General features: G+C 42.2%; 1 long non-coding RNA gene across 1 annotated transcript in view; it reads right to left on the bottom strand.

Annotated features, from left to right (window-relative positions):
- The window catches only part of LOC137856464 (uncharacterized), a 256,606-nt gene that overhangs the window by 92,140 nt on the left and 146,884 nt on the right, over nt 1–17,582 (bottom strand). The gene's annotated exons all lie outside the window — the stretch shown is intronic.

Here is a 17,582-nt window from a genome sequence, read left to right as displayed (position 1 = left end):
GAGAAGGATAATTAATTGCTAAATTACCGTGAAGAACTCCCTAGTGCTTAGTAACCCTGACATATGTATGCCATGGACCTAAATACTTGGCACAGGTTTGTATCAGAAATGACTGACTTAAATGGCATTTGATGAAAAGTGGTTTTAGATTATTTTTTCAGGGGAACTTAACCAAGGACCTGGAAGAACAAAATATTTTTGTGGTCTATTCTGAGCCTACAGAAGCCTACCCATCTGAGATTCAGTTTTATAAACTTAGACCTTTGAAGATAGGAAGTCATAACCCCCAAACAATAGAAGCAAAATGGGAAACAAAATATAGCATATCTAAGTTTTAATATCGGTAACAGGCCTGCAGATGAACAAACTGAACTGAGAGAGTACCTAAACAACTCCTCCAGTCAGTGCCGACTGATACCTGCAGCTGCAAACAGACTGATCTTGGTTTGCATCTGAGCAAACTGAAGTTTGGAGCATCAATTAATGTCCTGAAGTGAGAAGAAACTGTTCTAACAACCACAGTTAGTGCTAGCTAACTACGATTTATATGATTTATACATTCAAATCTTAAAAAATAAAATAATTTGTCCAGCTTCTCTTCACTTACTCTTCAGGAACATTCACACACAGCTTCAGTTTCTGGAAAGTCTCTTGATAGCTCCTCTCTATTTTTATTTTCTTTTGGGACTAACAGACTGTGGGCTTTGATTAATTGCTATTGATTAATCACACCTCATGAAAATTGCCTACAGCATAGAATTTCTGCCAGATAGCTGGTTAATAATAAATTAGGCCAGGGTTACTGCCAATAAATATTTGTGTCATCATCCAAACTTCACACAACAAAAAAAGGACTCCATAAATTACAATGAAGTGACTTCGGAGAAAAACTCACTTCTAAATAAAGCCCTAATTCAGAAATTTGTCTTTCATTAAGCTTCATCGTTATCAGAGCAAAGAGGTTTTCTGGTGGAAAACCTGTCTAGGCTGTAACATTATATACATAAATATGCGGCAAATACAGACTTATAGGGTAATTTAGGGTTATTTCTGTTCAGCAGTGATGAGGGTTCAATCTTGCTGCTGATACCACTGGTAAGGTATTATTTGCCTGCACTGGGTTAGCAGTGAAGTTTGTGTCTCAGGGACAGCATGAGAAGGCTGAAGAGAGCTTTACTGAGAGTAAAGAACCCTACAGACAGGCCTAATTTTTCTCAGAATCTAAATTAATTCAGGAGACTCCTGGTTAAGAGCCTGATGACTACTTACATGTACCATTCAAACGCCCTTAGCAGGCAGCCAGAAGCAAAGATTAAGTTCATTAAACAAAATAAAGCAAAATTCACAGAGAAGCAGCTTGCCTTTCTTGTGCTGTGGTGCTAAGATGCTGGAAGACAAACCCATCAGAAATACAGTAGTTAAAGAGATTCAAGGCCCTATAAAGTCACAATAAAGGAGAAACAGCAAACTTTCAGTGCTGGTAGGCAGGTAGGTATTCCCTCACTGACTTCCCTAGGCCCTTGCAATGTGCTACCTTCCTCTCCAAGTCCTGGATGTGTTTCTGTACCCCTCATGCTCTGTTGCAGAAGGGTTTTCTCACAAACCTTGCAGCAGACAGAAAAAAAAAACTATGAAATTTTCTTCCTGATTGGAGATGACTGATGCACACTCACAGGTCCTGTCTAGAGGTATCACCTGGGGCTATAGGACAGCTTCAGAAGTTACCCAGCAAACCTACCTGAAGGGTTTAGATATGCCAATAGATTTGCTTGGTTGCATCACTACAGAGTTTCCAGCAGCAGCCCAGTTCCCGCAGCAGCCCATTCCCCTGCCTTTAATGGCAGAGTTACACCAGACATACAATTGCATTGACAATAATTAGAGTATAATTACTCTTTTGGCTCTTAAAATTAGAGAGTTTTCAGCTGGTGAAAAAAATACTCAAGACCTAGTCCAACCTCACGTTGCATCTGCTGACATAGAAGTCACTTCAGCACCGTGACCTACAGGGCAGCAAAAAGGCCCAATTTACTCGTCACGGAGCACACAGCAGCATTCTGACCCAGTTTTCAATAAAGTCTCTTCCACTTATTGACATGGAATATAAAAAAAAAAGGATAAAATTGGTCTGACATTCAGGAGCACCGGGTACATAAAATAGCACTGGAAAAATCATATTGACAAGCGCACAGCATTTTGAGTAGAGTTAGGCACCTGCAACTTCCTATGTAAATGCTTCACTATGCCAACTTTTGGACTTGTATTCTTTTCTTTATGCTTGGAGATGACCTCCTGTTGCCTCTGCTCTTCTGTCTGCCCTAACTCTCATTTCCTGAGTGTCTCTTTTCCATCTTCCTCCTGTTAGAGCTCTCCCCTCACTTGTGTACCTGGCATGGTTTTGGACCTCCCAACGCGTTTGCTGATCTTCAAGGCAGGCAGCCCCATTCTTCACTGATCCTTGAGCTCGTAGATTCAGGTGGATGGTCACTACAGGGCTCACAAGAGTCGGGAAGGCACTGAGAGCAAGCAGGAGTGCTTTGGGTAGAGCAGCCGATGACAACATAGGCAAAACCAAAAGCCATGGCCAACCAAAAATACCTTTGAAGACACCATGCATGTAATAGCCGCCTGTCTTGGGTAATCAACTCTTCACACAAGGCAATCAGGTTGATAAATAGTGCCTGGTCTGTCCTAAACTGAGTACTGTAAGACAGAAATTATAGTTGGATTGAAATTACAGCATTTTTAAGGACACCCTTTTTAAGCTGCAATGAAAATAACGTGCTCATGTCACTGCTGTATTACACCGTGGTTAGAAAGGCATTCCCATGCAGAAAAGAAAATGCTCAAGGGTATATATAAAAATCCATGAAGTGTAGGGGTTTTAGTGAAAAATCAATAAACATGGCCTTTTTTTGACAGAATTCCGTGGGAATTCTTTATAATAGATGAACACAGCTTGCCCATAATTTCCACAGAAGCATGAACTGGAGTTATCAAAGGCCGGCAGCTTGGCAGGCACCACGAAGGGCACGTAGCTGTGATTCTCAGCGGACAGGCAGCGAGACCGGACAGCCTTTCCTTGCAGCCTCTGCGATGAAAAGATCAAGACCTTCTCTGCTCTAATAAAATTCCTGGAATGGAAATGCTGTAAACTCAAGCCACTGGGAAATCAAGGTCTATAAAACACCCTCCTGCATCTGGGTCCTAGAATGTTTATTTCTGTTTTCTCTTCTTCCGTCAAATCGCTGTGTCCTTGTAATTGGTGCCCAGCTCCAGACAGAATTAAAAACCCATAAAAATCTCACTGAAAATAAATGACTCTAAGCTGGGCTTACTAATGACTCGGAGGCTTCAGGTAACCATTTCGTAAGCTCCAAACATGTGCAGCAGCACCAGTCAGGAGGCTGGAGAACCAAGAAGACCCTTAGCACAGACATCAGGAAGACATCCAGCAGAAGGAAGGAGGACTCAGAGGATGAGGCAGAGAATGAAATAATGAAGTTGACTCTTGCCAGATCAACCAGATCTTATTTTTCAGGTTTGTTCTGATACTTTTGTATCTTAATTTGCTTGGCTTTGCTTCCTTGGAAGCAACCTGCTACATAATTAATGGATTTTGATACTCACCTTTTCCACTGATGTTATCCCCCACCCACCCCTGCCTCAACTTCACTTTGTCATTACCCTTGGTTTCTTTCTACCCCTCAGATCCAGGCCAATTAATCATCTCATTGTCTTTCACACTCACCTAATTCCCTCTTTCCCAGTGGCCAAAATGCTCGCCCTGTCATCAAAACTTTCTACTCTAAATACTGCGATCTCAATTCTTTGTCCCAGCAAATTGCAGGAATTCTGTGCTGCAACCTTACTGTCCTGCAGAGGATTTATGGTCAGAGTGGCCTGAGCTGCAAACAACACTGGCGGGAAAGCCTCCTGAGGTGGTGATGATTGCTCCACGTGGGAAATCAGATCATGGTAAGGTCATTTATCAAATATGCGTTGGTATTAATGTCTAATGTCAGAGCAACTACTGCTATTCAGCAGGGAACCTTTTCTCCATGATATCAAGAAGAAGATCTTGAAAGCTGAGAAGTTGGTCTTCAATTCTTTCAGCAATACACAGTACGTGCTGTGCTTTTTTTTTTTCTTTTCAATAACAGAAACAAAAAACAACCGAAGCAACTGAAGTTTTGCATGAGGGCAGCGCTGGCCCAGTTGCAGCTGTGGAAACAGATGGGATGAAGGGAAGGGTAAGAGCACACAGTGCACTGCTACGACCAACCCAAGGCACAAATCTGGAGAAATGAAGCGTAGTGGCATAAGAATTTAATAAAATAATAAAATTTGCCACTCTTTCCGTATCCTCTTCTCTGTTGTAAATCTCAGCTGACGGGTTTTATGCCACAGTTGATAATCTTGAACCATTTTATCTGTGTTTACCCACAACACAGGGCAAGGACACCCCAATCCTGCTGGTGTCTTGAGGCAAAGATGCATCACCCTATAATGCTTACTAACGTGTGCTTTAAACCTCACACTCTACAATGAGCGAAAGAAGGAGCATCCAGCTTCAGCCTGCCAAACCACTCATTCAGGTTTTGATGACTCAACACACCACCATATGGGCAGCTTCTAAAAATACTTCGCAAACAGACAGCGTTTTCTTAAATAAAACAAGAAAAAAGAAAACGGTCAAGTAGTCAAACTGAGGGAAAAGGCCTAAGCTCCAAATTCTGAATCGGAAATGAAATAGCCTCGAAGATGAGAGAGACATCAGACAAGTTTTCAGTTGAAATGTAAATACTTGCTGGTGGACCAATTGTAAATAAATATGATTTTACACATCCCACAGCTGGTTTTAGCTAGCTTAGGAAATACCCATCTCTATTTAAATGAGAAGGATAAAAATTAACAGAGCAGCCTAGTGCTTCACTTGTCATTCCAAAAAAAAAAAAAACTTACCTCAGTCTCTTCACTGGTTCTCACAGCTGTCAAGGATATACGTAAATATTGTTCCTTCTTACTAAGAAATTTCACAGACTAAGAACTCCTCTAAGCAACTGGAAAACTTTCCTCAACCACTTTCCTCACCCATACACTTCCCAATTCTTCAGGAAAACCAGAGGCATGCCACCTCTTCATGTTTAATTATTATTTATTTATTTTTAAGCAAGCCTAATAAAGAGCAGTTAGGGTCAGGCTCGCATTAACAGAGTCTCACAGATGTTATCACCAAGGGGTTAAGAATAAAGCAGGTATGCACCCCCTCCAAAGAAACAGCAGTTAATTTAAAATGAATATAGGTCAGAACCCATTTTTTGTGTGTTTATGACTGCTGTTTAGGCTGAAGTGCAAGGAACACAATAGGCAAGATGTATTTTCCTATTGAATGAAACATGGCAGAGAGCAGTATCTTGGTCTCTCCCAGCCCAGCCGATGCTCTGCCACTAAGGACTCTTGTCAGAGATCCTCCGTTGCATCCAGTTTGCTACAAGGACTTGAAGCCTTTTTGTCACAGCCTAGAGAAACGCCTTAGCTGCTGTGCTCACATCTGTCTTAAGGTAAATGAAGATCCTTTCTTCTCTCATGTTATTAAACCCACCTCCTACTGTCAAAAGTCATGCGGTCCTAAAGAAAACCGCCTGGAGGGACTTGACCTTTGAAGAGCCGCTTCGACGCTTGCCTTAGCACCCTGAAATCTGTCAACACGACTGCATTTTAAATGAACAACAAACACAGAAATAATACAGCACATTGCAGGAATGCTTGGGTAACAAAACTGCAAGCTACCCAAACTGATGTTGTTGCTGAAGTCCTGACAGCTTTCTGGAAAAAGCATCCAAGCTCTGTTTGGTTCCCAAAAGAGAAAATGCCCTGATACCTAAGCAGCACTCACAGCTTAGTTATGATCACCACCTTCAAGGAAGCTTGGGTTTATGCTGTCAGCAAAGAGGTGTCAAATATTTTAACATGTTGTGCAGCCGTATGATTTACTGTCTTCACACAAGACACGTACAACACCCCATCCCCAAACATGTGGTTCACATCTAGACTCACTGCATCTGGCTTTGCCACTTCTACAACCTAATGGGCACCAACAGTTGTTTTTTTTCCCCTCTACATCAGTAAAAATCTCATCTATTTGACACACTTGTGTGACCTGTGTATTACTATTTGGAAGGAAATATGCCAGGTGTATTTATCCGCATGACTACTTGGATGTAAAAATCCTGTAACCTTGCTCCTGAAACAAGGCCTCTCCTTTCAATAAAGGCATCATACCTTAATTATTACAACATCATCAGGAAGCACTTTTTTTTTTTGGACTATCTAAATGTGTCACGTACCCCTTCATCATTCTCAATGAACATGAAAGGAGGAAAGAGCACACAAGACAAACACAAATTGTTTTCAGCATCTAATCCTTCAAACTCAATATCCAAGAAAAGTTGCATTAATAACCATCCCTATGAAACACCACCCAGGATGGAAGACATCCAAGTGGGGAATTTAAAGCCCCTGATAAATACCTATTGACCATCCCGGATGCCTGGAGTTCTGCATTACAGAAATCCAACTTCTGGTGTTGTCATGATTTAAGGTAAATCATCAGTACATGCTAAATTGTTGTCTTGATAAATATTAAAAAAAGTGTCACGTTATATATTTCTATTTCCACAAAACATTATAGGATCAAGCAATTAAAAAACTAACACAGGTATCACCTCAGCAGTAAAATATCACATACCATCTCCGTTCTTCTAGTTTGTAAGGAAGTTCATACACATGAACAGGGATGAAACAAAACAGAGTTAGTTTTTGCATTAATTTTTATGACAGCACTTCTTTGTTCCTTGCATTCAGTGGTGTTACAGGGAGAAGGCTGCTAGATCAAGTGTGAAGATGACAACATTATGATTTCCAGAACATCGCTAACATCACATTATGTCACCAGCTGTCCTACAGTATCATGCAGGAGTACCTCTTGGCTTCGTACAACACACAGAAAAGAACAAAGATGGTCCTTAACCCAGCAATCTTTCAAATTACATAAGGATGCCCTTACCAGATCATAGGGGCCAATGTAAGAGTCTCAAGAGATTCCAGGCTTGACAGACCTACCTATAAAAGAGCAGTCAGATAAAAGGCAGGCATCTGCCTGTGCCAACCCAGAAAAGTCACAACTTCCAGGAAAACACCTTGCTGGGAAAGCCAGTGGTTTCCCCAGCAGCAGTGCTACAGACAGGCCTCAGGCTGAGCTGCCAACTTGCAGCTTTCCTGCATGAGAGGAGGGCAGCTGCAGTACTTGAACCCAGCAGTGCTGGCAGGACTCTAGCAGGATCTGAGACAGCTTCTGCCTCTGCTGGCTATGGGTGGCTTGGCTCAATGGGACAACCCTCAGTGTGCACATGGCAAGCAGTGCTGAGTGTCTGGTTAATGTCTTCTCGTGAAGTTAAGGTAACATTAAAGAGTGTCCAGTCAGATCCTGCCTACAAAGGAGCGACTGATTTTGCCCTTCCTTTGGTGGAAAAGCCATCCGCAGTGAACATATTCCTTGGGAAATCACTGCCAATTTTTGCTCAGAGTCTGCTCATCACTTCTGTTTGAATGCTTTATCTCTGGGTCTGACTAGATAAGTAATTTAACATCAGAAAAGATCTGCAGGAAAAGCAGATAGCAGAAGGAAAATACTGCTTAGCCCTTACAAGAAATAGTTCAAATACATACAGCACAGCGGAGAATTATTTTGTAGATCAGTCTGCTTGAGGAGCAACTGGAGAGCTCATTAAGATCACCTTTGTGGTTCTTTGATCACTGGTCCTATTTGCATTTCAAAAGAGCAATAGTTTAACAGAGGTTATTGCAATTCCCTACTCCTAACTTGTAGCTGCTGTGGTTTGGTTCCCTGCTATCACGTTGCCTTCTTCCTGACCTTGCCCAAAACCATAATGCTTCCATTTTAACAATCAAAATTACCCCGCAAAGGGGAAGAACATTTATAATTCGAGATTGCTTATGCGCAGGTTGATGTGAAATGGCTCAGTAAGAGAGAAACTTCAAAAATCAGGCCACTATTGTGCTGTATTTCAGCGCTACCATTGCATTCTCCTCAACTGAGATGACCAGCACTAAACACGGAGTTCAAAGAGAAGCCACAGAGTGCAGTTTGGTGCTTCACTTGTATGTTCCCCTCACCACATACTAAAATTTCTTTCCAGGCCCTCAGTAGGCAGGAGTTTAAACCAGTATGCTCACACTTGCACCTCTCCAGGCCTCCTGTTCTATTATTTAAAACAAAATCCAAACAGCCCTGTTACAGACACAAACCTAGGGATAATACTCCTGGTACTCTACCTGCAAGCAGTTCAAGCAGTCCTTGCATTTATCCCACTGAATTTCTTTAAAAGTTATGGGGCTTATTTTGCCAACAACATTACACTTTATTTTTTCATTCCCTTCATTCTCCCATGGCAGCTTCACAAAGAGGTGGCAATTGCTCACACTGCACAAATCCCTGCTACAAGAAGGGGCTATGAGGGCTGAGTAAGGCCAGAGGGGAGGGCAGGACCTTCAGCCAGCAGCTGCAGGAGCTGCTACCATGCCCTGCTTTGCTTTCGTTCCTTCAGCAGCATCAGGGAGGACTTTCATACCAACACAAGAGCCAGGACGTGCTGCCTTTAATAGCTTTTTTTTTTTTTTTTTTGCTTTCAAGTGTCTTTTCCAGCTCATGGCTTTATTAATCAGATAATATATTGACACAGAGTGCTCAGAGAGGCACAGGTGCAGCATGAAAGAAAGGCTCATTTCCAGCAGCTTTCCTAGTTACATCAGCAGTTGCATCATCTGTCTTACTACATACAACTACCTTGTTTTTTTTTTTGTGCTCCTGTAGGTAGTAGCAGTGGTAGCCAGCAGGTTAAGTTTAAATCCATCATTTAACTTTAAATTAAAGTTAAAAATTTATGCACAGTGCATAGCCCAATTCCTTTAGTAATAAAATTTAATGTTTGCTTCAAATCTGCTACCTGATGGCCTTAACCTTCTGCACTATATTTCTTTTGGGGGTTTCCAGCAGTTTGACTTGACATTTAGAAAGGACCTCAGTAGTAGATCGTCTCCTTTTTCTAATTTCTGAGCAGCTGTTTACATCAAGCCCCCAGTGGATTTCTGAGCAATTAAACCCACGGCTGGCAGTGCCTGTGGAGCGGGTGACAGCAATCCTGCAAAACACTGAGGTGTCTGGCTCAGCTTCTCCAGTCAGGCCAGCATTACCATTATGATAGTATTTTAAAGATGTGACCAGGCACCTACCTCACAGCAGTGTATTAAGACTTGACACGTGAAGGATGCACCTGATGAAGCAGCAGAAGGCCAAGAGACTTGCCTGAGGTCGGAGGACAACCTGGGCACACCAGCCTGCCAATCAATCTTCTGCAGGCTCTAACTGCTTGCAGAAGTTAATTCCCTGCAAGCCTTTACTCCCATTTAAAGCACTGCTTCCTGAGGTAGCACTGTTCACACAGCTGAAGCCTCCCCAGCACTGAGAGCAGAGCGACAGCAGTGCCAGTGGCAAAGCAGATGTCCAGCTGTTAGTGTCCAGGCCTCCTGGAGTGCTAAACCAGGATTAGCCCCAGCAGCATGAGCAAAGCCTTGCCTTTCCCTCAGGCCCCAGCAGCTGTGCAGTCCCTCTGAGAAAAGCAGCCCAGCAGAGAAGATGGACAGCCCTGTCCCCTCTGCCCAGAGACATGGCTCTGCGTCAGTCCCACGCTGAGCTCCTGCCTGGTGCAAGACACTGCTCTTCAGGGAAAATCCCTGTACCCCAGCAGGTCTGCACCTCACAGAATGGACCAAACCAGCTCTGATTTAACGATCGGCTCCCACTCTGTAATAAATTCCCATCCAGAAGTCTTGGCAAAGTCCCTTTTCCCCCCCGAGGGCCTCATTATTCAGAACAAGCAACACCACCACAGCAGGCAGAGGCCACTAGAGAGCCATCACATTTAACTGCTGGGAAACCACCAATTGCACACAGCAAATAAACCCTTAATGTTAAAATAGATGATCCTACCAACAGCCACGTGAAGGAAATGTCACCCTTGGGGCCTCTAGACATCGCCAGGCTGCCCTAATGCCAGTCAGCACCATGAGCTCCTCCTGACGGGGGTAAAATGGCCGCCGCGCAGAGGCCCTCAGCAGCAGGCAGCCTCCGGCTGCCCTCAGCGGCCCTGCTGAAGAGAAGCAAAAAGTTCCTCCACGTTCTCCAACCCAAAAATTGTTTTTTTTTTTTTTTTGTTTTTTTTTGTTTTTGTGAGGAAGAACTGGGCACAAATCAGTACTACTTATCTTTTTTCTAAAAGCTCACAAAATTATCATTCTTAATACGCAGAGGTGTGTACTTGAAATAGAGGCATCTGCTGGGAACGACACACATGTAATGTCTTACGTGACATTTTGTTACAATCCTACAGTTAACATAGTTATTTAGTATAGCAGATACTGTATATGTGCACTTTGCAAAAAAACACAACTAACTGTGGAAGTTCAGCAGCAAGTAGTTATTTTGGGGATGGAGTGGTAACTATTGCCTGTAGGAGAGTTTCTACTATTAAAAGACAAAAAAGACCATCTCTTAATTATTTTTTGAGCATTATTATTTGCTGTACCAGGATATCCTAAAGCTTTCAGGTTAACCTAGGCTGAGGAACAGTATGTGTGTAACTGATTACAAACAAAAGAACTCCTTTGTAGAGCAGGGAGTAAAAGCAAGGGTTTACATGGTTTACACACACACACTCTAAGGGTGAAAACACTGAAATGGTTTCTTTAGGAAAAAATGCATAGCTATATTGTGAACATACTACATTAGAAATGCAGGTAAGAAAGGCCAGCCTTATGCTTGGAGGAAATGGTGCTTGATCAATGGAAATTAATATGTGAAAGCACCTATTAATAGATGAAAGCTTATGGAACTTATTAGAGTGGCTGGCACTGTGGCTCCTCCACAGGTGCCTGGCATGAATCTGGAAATACTTCTTCCCTGATTGTTCTGGGTGTTTGCTGAAAGGTAACCGAGTTACCATCTCTGCAGGACAGTAATTCCCCTGGTTAAATAACAGTCAATTGTTTTCTGTTGCTTATACAAGTTGCTTTCTTTCAGGTTAAAAAAATGCTTTCTGGCTCTGCCTGTGCTGAAACGAGCACTAAGGGCAGCTGTGTGCAGATCTTCCTACTAACCCAGCACCGCTTGGCTTGGCTTTTCAAGCTCCAGCCTCATACACTTGGCTGGCAAGTACGCAGTTCAGCAAGGCACAGGAAGGCTACACTGACACTGCTGGAAGTTGCCTTGCTCCGGAGCACCCTGGTCTCATCTTCTCATCTCCCTTGGACCAAGTGCTGAGCAAGCACAACACAGGGGATCTGAAACAAAGACTGCAAGTTTTGTTTTGTTTTTGCCACCCCCCATGCCTGAAGCAGCATGTCAGACCCCACCAGAGATGTATTTTAGTGACTTGAGGCTGGCAGCCTGCTTGGCATCTTTTGTGCCTGGGCTTAAGGACACATCAATTAATTTAGGGTACAAAAGCTACTGAAAACAACGCTGGAAGGTCGTACAGGGGGAAGGGAGGCTGATCTGTTCTAGTCTTCTCCATAGCTATCCTGAAACAAGTTCTGCCTTGAGTTTGGAAATTCACTCCATCAGAAGGACAGAGTCTGCTGTGACAGCCTGGTCTCATCTCATATTGATGCCCAAAGGATCAGGACCCAGAAACCAAGCAGGTGTCTGTGGCACTGCAGGCATGACCAAACCTGCACTTCAAGCACAGAAGATGGGCGCTCTCCCAGGTTCCCTGGTCTCACCATTCGCCTTATTCCCACCAGCGTGCCAAGGAAGATGCATGCCCATGCTCCCCTCTGCCCTCCCTGCAAGCCATGATGCTGTCACAAAACCAGCTGAGGGGCACGGGTTGGGAAGGAGCCATCCTGCCACGCACAAGGGGTGAGGTGGTGATACATGGGCACCTGCCCTGAAGCCAAATACAGGCTAAAAGAACGGTGAACTGAAGCTGCCTGACCTCCTCTTGGGTTATAACCTCAACAGCAAAGCAGTTCCCTGCCCATCTCTAGGCCCCAGGCCTAGCTTCATTTACAGTGAATAATATCTCACAATGAACATTCAATCTTCCTCTTCTCCTTGGCAGCTACCACATCCACACCTAAGGGTAACCACTTGTCTTTACCTGCTTCCTGAATTATGCTGTACCACAGCTCAATATTATTGTCATTTGTGAGGAAGTGTTTCTATTCTTTCATAACCTTTAGACAAATCTCATTCTCCATCCTCTTTCCAGGTAGATCTTCGTCCCCAGAAGATGAAGAGAGAATCAAGAGCAGTAGCACTTCTTACAGCTCTGCCTGTACACAGATTCATTTGCAAGCTTGGCAGGGGGTATGAAACATAGGAAGTAAATTTTCAAGTCCACTAATATTCCTGTTGTTAAAGGAGAAGGAATATGGGTCTTAATTACTGAAAATTTGAAAAAAAATCATAGTTTAACTTAGCCCTTTTTTAAAAAAAAAGAAAAAAGGCTCTTCAGAATAACATGTATTTCAGCTCACTGGTGAGATTAGTCTCTGTAGTTGAACAGTAGTTTTCTATTGAAAATGGAATCCATTTTAATGACTGAATGTGTTCACACAAATTACAGTTTTATCCTTTAATTTTGATATTGTTCTTCTCGATGTATTCTCGGTAACAGACAGTCTCGCAGGAGAAAACAAAAAACCACCACCGATACAGTTCAGTAAATAACGTTTGGGAGGTGAGGAGGGAAGGAGCCCAGCTACAACAACAGTAAATACGAGATTGTTCCAGACCTGCCAGCTAAAGTTTGTACAGTACCATGGAAAGCCATCAGCTTCGAGTGATGGATTTTCAGAACACTGAAGTCCACGACTTCATCAGAAAAGAAATGTCACCAAATAATGGAAACCATCATCAGCTCTACAGTTTTGTGTTGTTCTTGTTGTTTTGTTTATTGTTTATTTATTTTATTTTATTTTTTTTTTTTAAGAATAACCTCTGAATGATCAGTATACAACACACTACAAGCCATGTTTCCATGCTATGGAAGCATAGATTTCAGCCTATATATCAAAGCTTTAGTATAGCATGGACTCTCATTTTCTACTTGGTGGAATCTGCCATTAACAATTTTAGTTACAAATCTCTTGGCAACTCAACATTGCATCCTCTGAGTAGCCTTGAGGATTGCTGACAGAGGCCAAAACCATGATTACATTCACTAAACACGAGTCATTTTCCTGACAGCTGAAGCTCAAAGATATTCTAACTCAATAACATATTTATGAAAGTGCCACCCACAGCAGTGACTAAAGCCTGTTTAACACATGGGTTTGGGCAAACCCTGAGAGAAAAAGGAGGGGAAAAATAAAAGATACCAATGGTCTCTGTACTTTATAAGAAAAAAAAAAATGGAGAGGGGAAGGAAGAAGCTGCTTTGACAGAGAAAAACAGGATTGCAGGAAGACTTTACAGGCCATTACAATGAAAATTGATTTCTCTCCCATCCCCACCAACTTCCCTGAATGTCTTTTCTACAAGAAATCCTTCTGCTGTCATTGGAATATTACTGTACAGTAAGTCAGTCTCACACACAGTTATGCCAGAAAGGCTGATTATAGTTATTTGTGAGAGACATAGTTGATAATTGCTTGAAATAGAAAGCATTTTATCCCCCCCCCCCCCCTTTATTTATGAAAGGCAGCTCAGTTGAACAGTTCAAGAACTTGCAGATTTGTTTTTATATTCTTTTGGTGAGGAAATCTGGTAACTTTCTGTAATGACATTTTAATAGGAAGAAATGCAGTCAATTGTCAGCGTGTAGCGAGCTGCAGTCTCTCTAAAGACACATGCTGGCACCTAAAACTATTTGTACCTTGGAAAAAGAGCTGTTTTATTCTTAGATTGCCAGGGTCAGGTGAGGAAGTTGAAGCTTTTTCTAACAAGTTACCATAAAAATTGCATAATGCTGTTTGAACAAAATTCCCTAATCCTTATGCTGACTGGTTATTTTAGAAGGTGCTCTTCTCACTTGAACAGTAGGATGCAGGCATGACTAAAGACATGACAACTCATACACAAGTGGAGTTGGTTAAGGTCAAGGACTATCAGCACTTCCTAACTTGTAAGGATTTGATTTTGTACCTTTATTGCTCTTTATTTTTGAGCACACTCATATATATATATATATTTTAAATGCATATAATATAGCATATATAATTTTTATAATATATTGTAAATTATATATAAAAGATAATGCATCAATAGTTCCACATAACTAAAGGACTAGGAAGCTGTAAGGTAAAAACCAAAAAAGCCTAGAAAAGCCAAAGTCATCAGTTAGGAAAATAATAAAATCTCCTTCCTTTTCTAAGAACCTTGGTCCCTCCTCCATGCTTCCACATCTTTCCCTGTTCACATTTTTATACTCCTCTTCTTCCCTCCTCCTTTCTAGTAAAGTCTTCTTATTGCTGCTTCCAAATATCCTCTTGTCCTTTCCTCCTTCACTCCAGGTTTCACATCCCCCTCTAATCCCGCAGACTTCTTCACCTTTTCCAAAAGCACTGGCACATAAGTCCAAACAAGAATTTTGGATTATTCATAACATTTCTGGTTTTCACCTTGCAGTGTTATTTGGCATCAGATTGTGTTGCATGCCTGTTATTTGCACAGTGAAATCTAACAGTTCAGACACCGGGTAGATCTGCAATATACATGTATACTGCCAAGGCCATTTATACAGTCATAACATTTGCATAAATATCTCATTCCTAATAACGTGATATTGCCAACAGATTCCCAGTAAAGAAAATCTCTAAATCTCTAAAGTTGGCCATGTAATTTTGAAGTATTCCTCCTCCGTACAATTGTTTACAGGACTGTGTGAGATACAACTACACAGTGGATGTCATGATACATGACGGATTATAGTAATGACAGGTTGAAATAGCAGTCGAGAAAGAAATAGACTGCATCTAGACACGATTTAGCCATATACTTGTTACTTACACCAGAAGGAAAGGACACGCAGTGATGATTACAAGAGCAGGTAGAAATTGCCATTGTGCCCCTTGCAAAAAAATAGATGCCACTTCCAAAAGCCACCCCATTATAAGATTAGATATCCAAAGAGTTTCTAAAATACAGATACAGTTTTGGACTCGCATTTACTAAAATCAGGAATCCTTTGAGATGTGTTTGTGTGGAAATCAAAGTGGCTAAAAGTACTTGTCTCTGTTTTCTTGTCTCGTTCCGCCCCACACTAGTGGGGGAGACTGAAATAAGGACAAAGTTAAGGAACTAAGTATCTCAGTTGAGAGCCAGCAGTAAGCTACTTGCACTAATCCCAGTTAACACAATCATACAGGTACAAATTAAAATAACTTGCAGGGAAGCTTTATTCTGGGCTTTAAGTATCGGACAGGCTGATGGGAAGCAATCCAATGCCCACTCAAGCCGGTAATCCAGGCATCAGCCAAGCACGGGAGCTGTCAGTGCTCATTTGTGGTACAGCTGAAAGTCCTGGAGAGGCACACTGACAGGAGTAAAGCTTCACACCTCTCACTTATGTTAGCACCAGGAGCTAAACACCCCAAGGAACTGGGCTTCCTCAAGGCCAGGAGTAACACTGTGAGACATGAGGGCTGTGTGTGCTGCAGTAACTGGTAGCCACTGCCAAGGAAACTGGAATTCCCTCTGCCTGGGGGAGGAAGAGTGGGCTTAGCAGCTAGATCCCAAAAGGAGAGAAATGACCTTCCATTCCAGCCTAACGTGAAAGAAAATCTGTACCTGATTAAAAAAAAATAAAAGAAAGAAAGCCAAAAGCCCACGCTTGCAGTCTCCTGTTCCTGTAGTTGTGGGTGTTTATTTTACCTTTTGAGATTAATCATGCTTTTAATGAAACTTATTACAAAAGTTTGACTTCAAGCTAAAGTGGATAAAATCCATGCCTCAGTAGTTTTGGTGCACCAAAATACCCTGGGCAACTAGAAACATTTCTATGACATGCTAAGAGCATTCAGGAACTGCTAATGGAGTACAGGGGCATGGGGAAAAGCAGGAGTTTGTCACAGCAGCAAGCACAGAAAGAGCAAGCGTGCAGCAGGGAGCGCACTTGATGCTCAAGGACAGCTGGCTGCACGCAGTGAGAGTGAAGGCACTGCCTACCTGCTGCTGCAATTGCATGTGCTGCTGCTAGAGGTCAAATATGCTCTGTGCCTAAAAACATCTACGAGACAGCCCTGAGACCTCCAGCACATAGTTGCCTGGGATTATAACTTCATCTAGGTATACAAAGGCAATTTGGCACAGACAAGTTCAGCGCAAGAATTTCTGCTGTTTACTGTGCAATCCTTTGGTAAATAAAAAGAGGGAGAGCAAAAGTCCAACAAACACAGCTTGTGAACTTGACCATCATATAAGCTCACAGCCAGAGAAACAATTAATAAATAACGAACTAAGTAGTAAATCAACTAACATTTACTGGTGTCATCTTTGAATTAAAACAGTTAGCCAGAAAAAGTGCTAAAACCTGATCTTTTGGCAGATAACTAACTTTCTTAAAACAGTCCAATTACCATTGATAGTTTATTAGCAATAAATTGAAGTGCTTCAGTTGGAAAGAGTAAACTAAGAGTTTTAGGAGAATGCAATACCATAACAGTCAGCTTCTCTGTGCTTATGCAGTTTTCCCCATTTTCAGTCTCCCCTGGCATTACATTTCCATAAATCTACTCACAAAAACCAAGGGCAACGTTTACTACAAGTTTACACTACTTTTACAATTTTCTTTTCTCTCCTAATCAAGAAGAACATTTTAAATAACATTACTTATACAAGGGATAAAGTCAGTTTTTACTCACACACGCAAAACCCCACTGGCATTCCAGTGGCATACATGGTACCACAGATATGAATAACACAGGATCTACAAGAACCTTTTTTCAAATACCAGAATTGTACTAACTTTGAAAAGTTTCCTGATCGCTTCAGCCCAAAGCTATGCTTTCACTGCAGATCGACATATTTTACAACACGCAGCAGTTTTTTAAAACTACTTTAAAAGCTCTTGTTAGCAGGAACATCAGGAAGAGCAGGCTCCATCAGTTTTAGCTATTGATGCCTCCTAAATTCCTGATATGATACCGGTAGGACCTTATGCCCCTTCAAAGGCCACACTTACCAGTTACAGAGAGAAAACCGCTCGAAGCTTCTCCGGTCACCCACAGTGGTCAGAGGAAATCATGGTGATAAGGAAATCATCGCCAACCTACCTTTAGCCTCAGGAACGCAGTACGACTAACTTCTCCATGTGCTTGCTGGGTACACAGCATTCCTCCTTCCCAGGCCCTTGAGTAACCTCCTTTCCACCCCACTGACATCCCAAAGCAGGATGCATGAACCTCACACACACATTAGAAAAAGACACCTGCAAAACTCCAAGGCAAGCCCAAACAATGCTGACCCTGAACCACACTCCCCTGCCAGGTAGCCTTCC

Source organism: Anas acuta, chromosome 4, assembly GCF_963932015.1.
Source record: "Anas acuta chromosome 4, bAnaAcu1.1, whole genome shotgun sequence".
Lineage (NCBI taxonomy): Eukaryota > Metazoa > Chordata > Aves > Anseriformes > Anatidae > Anas > Anas acuta.
This window is presented reverse-complemented; position numbering and strand designations above follow the sequence as displayed.